Here is a 5,092-nt window from a genome sequence, read left to right on the forward strand (position 1 = left end):
GAAAAGATAATTATATAATTTTGCATAAACCCAGACCATGCTTGCTTGAACTGTCAGATCCTGCCAGAGGCATTGACGGCAGGTGAGCGGAGATTACCCCAAAAGGAATTAGAACCTAAATTTAACCTATCCCCCCAAAAGAAAATGCAAAACCAAATAATAGACTCAGAACAACAACCAGATCTTCAGAAGGTGATGGACAAATCTGAAAGAAGAAAAAATATAAATTAATGATGCAAACATAAGCCTGTATGTGGCTGTACGACATGCTATTATTGTGCCATACACTGCAGAAGGGTAGGCTGCTAATGGGAATTGTCTTTGAATTTGTTAATTGTACATGAATTACATAATATCCCTGCCATGGTTTGTGCAGTACCTTTGCAACAGGATAAGCCATGTTTGCGTTTACTGATTTACCCTTACGATAAAAGGGGCATGGATCATGTGATACCCTTGCTGTAGGAAACCATGCTTGCATATGAATGTTAATTGAGCAATATATTTACAAGAGGATGAAAAACGTTGCGTTTGAGCACTACGATAAGGGTGACGTTGTTTTGGAATACCCTTTGCTGAAGATGAATAATGTTAGATATGAGCCCTCCGATGAGGGTGGCCAATGTTTGAGCAATATCTTTGCCAGAGGACGAACAAGGTCACATTTGGACCCTACGATATGGATGACGCTGTTGTGCAATACCATTTGCTGAAAGATAAACAATGTATGCATTTGAGCCCAATGATAAGGGTGAATATTATTTGTGCAATATCCTTGCCAAAGGATAATGTCATGTGTGAGCCCTACAATAAGGGTCACATTATTGTGTAATCACTTTTTCGAAAGATAAACAACATATGCATTTGAGCAATTCGATAAGAGTGAACGTTATTTGTGCAATATCCTTGCCAAAGGATAATAACATATCATGAGGGCCCTACAATAAGGGTGATGTTGTTGTGCAATACCCTTTGCCAAAAGTTCCAGCCTATTGATAGAACCTAGAATATAAAAATCCACAAAATGAGGTATATCCTTTTTGGCTCCTACACTATGGAATAACCTTCCTAGTATTGTTTGAGACTCTCAGTGTAAGTCTAGACTAAAGACTCATCTTTTTAACCAGGCATGCATCTAAGTTATCCTTCAACTTGTAGTGTGTTGTATTAGTCATGTCTATAACTTTAAAATCTACAACTCAACTTTAAAGTGAATGGCATCTTCGGTAATATTGTTCTATTTGTTTCCCTGACTCATCCTTGGGAAACATATCCTGAGATTACCAGAGACTGCCAGATCCAGCCACGGTCCAGCCAAATCTCCCACTCCCACCACTATGTGTCACTGAGTGATGACTCCTAACTGCAACTTGTGCCAACTAGACAGCTGGGGCGCTTCTATGATCAGTGTCTGCATTAAGTCCGTATGCTATGATGGACTTCACAGAGGATGAACTTCTATCAGCTCCAACCGTAAGACATGAGATACTTCACAGGCCACTGCCTGAACCTCAGTTAGGATGGCCTTCACCGAAATAAACTGCCACAAGCTTCCGACCAGACTGTGATGCACCTCACAGACCAAGCATCATCTTAATCATAGAATGGACTACACTCTCTTAAAATGAATACATAACCAATAAATCAATGTCAAAAAAAGCCTTCATCAGCCACATCATACATCCACATCTGCAGTCAATTCGAGACAGACTTCAAAGACACTAAATCATTAATCTTTGTTTATAGAAAATCCTTTAATTTTAAACATTGCCCACCAAACTTCTACTTAGCTTACTCAAATTAAACATGACTTGTACTACACATTGATAAATATTGGCATTATATTCATGCTGTTTAGCCAGAAGGGAACTGGTTTCCCCAGCTGAGCCTGGTTTCTCCCAAGGTTTTTTTTTTCCCTCCATAAACAAACATCTTATGGACTTTTGGGTTCCTTGCCACAGTCGCCTTTGTGTAATTCTCACAGCAAAGACTTATGTTGACTTTACTTTAATAAAGTCAAACCTGTGATGATGATCTTGAAAGGTATTATTTGTATTTGAAATAACAGGAATGATGAAATGAAGAGGCTTTTCAGTGGGTGATGTTCACTGTTAATTGTGCTGTCGAAAAAGCCCCTTTATTTCACACTAACTGTTCCCAGCTTTCACCTAATTCATTATGGTGATGTCTTAAGCTCTCATGTGAACTGTGACATATATAAAGCAGAAAGAAAGAAAAAATATGTATTATCAGGGTTTTTTTTTCTGTCAAAATGGTCTATGGTACAGGCTAAATTGAATTTTACTGCCTTATTGTATATTTTTATAGAGATTTTATTGGTCTCAGCAAACTGAGAAAAACAACAGAGTCACTATTCAATAGAGCCATTTAAAATCTAAAATATGTTTTCTTTGTTTTCCAACAAACCCTTATTTTCCATTTATTCACTCAGAGTAAAGTCAGGTATCTCCTCATTGTACTGAAAGGATTCATTATTGTGTAGAGTCTTGAAATGTCAGATGGCATGGCGGACTTTGCAGCTAAAACATAATGAGAAAAGGCAGTAGTAACTACCTGAAAGGGGGATCTCAGGGTAGCATTAGGAGGGGCTTGCAGACACATTGCTAAAAATATATCCATACACATTTTCTAAACAGAGAAGTTGCTATATTCATCCAACTAATAAATTACTGCAAGGACAATAACAGCAAATGTCTATCATGTTTCAGATATAACAAAACATCATGAGCATTTAGGATAGATGGTGCTCTTCAACTCCTATTTTAAAACCACGTATGGTGTGGATTGTTCTTATAGTTTCGGTCATGGGTATTGTAACTATTGGAAACAATAGCGGTGAGCAGAAAACCTGTACCAACTGAAAATGTATTGGATGATAGTCCATAGTGTTGACCTCTGCCATAGGTTTGGAATAAAACAGTTCAATCACATCGTGAAAAGAGTTTCAGTCAGTCAGGAACCCTGAAAGCACATAAAAGAGTGCACACTGGAGAAAAACCTTACAAGTGTTCACAGTGTGAAAAAAGTTTTGCTCACTCAGGAACCCTGAAAGCACATGAAAAAGTGCATACTGCATAAGCCATACATACACTGCTCTTTATGTGAGATGATTTTCAGCGCATTAAGTTCTCTAAAGAAACAAATGATTCATCACAGTAAGAAATTGTGAGAAAATGTATCATCTGGTTCATTTAAACAAATAGTGAGAAATTCAGATAAACCCCAAAATTACAGTTCAGCTATGTCCTCAAATTCACTTCAAGATCAGCTGAATCTCTGTCATGCCATGAAGTTTAACTGTTCAAGAACTGTGCTTTCAAGAATATCATGATAGCATCAGTTGAATTATTTTTAACCAGTTTATGTCATATATTTATATAATATATCACAATTTTCATGAGTTTACAGGATACGCTCATTCATTTGGAGTGTATATGGCGCTGCATGATACTGTAGCAGACGCACTTTTCTGCCTCCTAGTGGTTGGTTAGGGCATTAGTCAAAAGAGCTTGAGCCCACTGTGACTAGAAATGCGTGAAAGCGTCTATGAACAATTTTCGTTACTTTAGTGTTTTCATATATTTGAGATTCAGTGACTTTCAGTGTTCATCTTCCTCCATCATTCGGACTCTTTTTATCTGCCTCAATTGGTAAATTTCAAAACGTGCTGCTGTTATTGAAATTATGTTGGCTTTTTTATTTAAAGCAAATCTTAAGCAATCGAATACCTTAAAATTAAATGAAGTTGCTTTTTAACCCTGTATTCTAATAAATATTCAAATAAATAGCTCGGATGAATGAAAAATATTTGTCTTTCATTCTTGATGGAACCTTGATGTAGAGTAGCGAGTTCTCTCCGGACCCTTTTTACTGGTGCACCGATGCGCAAAAATAAATAAATAAAAATAATAATAATCATCATCATTTTCAAATACAAATAATGTATGCCATTAGATGGTTAAAATCACCATATTGCTGATTTAAAGTCAGAAGTCTACATTTGTTTTACCCAATAGTTTTTTCTTCTTTTGTGGAGCTTGAAAGCGATGTCTTAGCTGATTGGCTGCTTGTTCACCAAACTGATCATAGATTTGGAATTTGCTGTGTGGATAACTGTAAATGCTTAAAATAATATATGAATTAATTGTGCTTTTGAAATTAAAATAAAGTACCTGCTGCGGTATAAGTAATATATGTAACCCGACCAATAAGCACAGGCTTTAAACGTTTACTGTTGGGTTATTGTGATGTGTTGTTTTTCTCATCGGTGAATAAGGGCACACACATTTTCGGGTAATTGATTTTAATGTTTTATTTCAAGGGAGAAATTGTGTTTCGCAATTAAAATATATATTTGTCATAGGTCTTTAGAGCTTAAGAAATTATGTAAATACAGTTTTTCTGGTGTTTGTTTTCCTCGTCGTTACTTAGTGTGTATCAAGAGGAAGCAAAAACCGATCACCGTCCGTGAGACTGAGAGTGTCAGAATAGACTCGCACTGGTTTTAAATCAAACAGGCAAGACTATACTTTCAGGGATCATTTCTATAGTTTTTAACTTGGAAATGTGTTTTGAGATTGAACTGTCTTTCAAGCCACGATGAAGATTTGTGATGCTTTTCTCTGAGCGTGAGTCGAATACAGAGTAATGATTTTATCATACACCCTGTGTTATTGATGAACGTTTTTCAGCACTTTCAGTGGTGGAAAAGAGAAGAGCATGAACAGAGTGGTGTTATTGACGGGAATAATGGAGAAAGATGTTCTGGGTTTGTTGTAACTCGTCTGAGAGTGTGTTTTTTGTGTGACCTCTTAATATGTAATGATTAATGCTTTTTTAAATGAAGTGTTGTGTTTATTTAGTTTTGCGTTTGCTGTGTATTATTAGTCTTTTTTTCCTTCTGTACAGTGTTTTATCATGTCTCCTGATTTCCCTCATCAATAATGTCTGTAATCTATCTTTACTACTGATTTTGATCAGTCCATCATAGTATCATATTCTTAACCCTTGTGCGTCAATTTAAAAAAGTTACTCAGAAGTCCTTAAGAGGACAAAAATGTTAGTGTCAAAA

General features: G+C 36.3%; 1 non-coding gene across 1 annotated transcript; it reads left to right on the forward strand.

Annotated features, from left to right (window-relative positions):
- Positions 1–4,540: 4,540 nt before the first annotated feature.
- Positions 4,541–4,754, forward strand: LOC127441694 (small nucleolar RNA U3). Its single transcript, XR_007897360.1, has one exon. It is a non-coding gene; the product is annotated as a small nucleolar RNA U3 (small nucleolar RNA).
- Positions 4,755–5,092: the final 338 nt, after the last annotated feature.

This window comes from Myxocyprinus asiaticus, chromosome 5 (assembly GCF_019703515.2).
Source record: "Myxocyprinus asiaticus isolate MX2 ecotype Aquarium Trade chromosome 5, UBuf_Myxa_2, whole genome shotgun sequence".
Lineage (NCBI taxonomy): Eukaryota > Metazoa > Chordata > Actinopteri > Cypriniformes > Catostomidae > Myxocyprinus > Myxocyprinus asiaticus.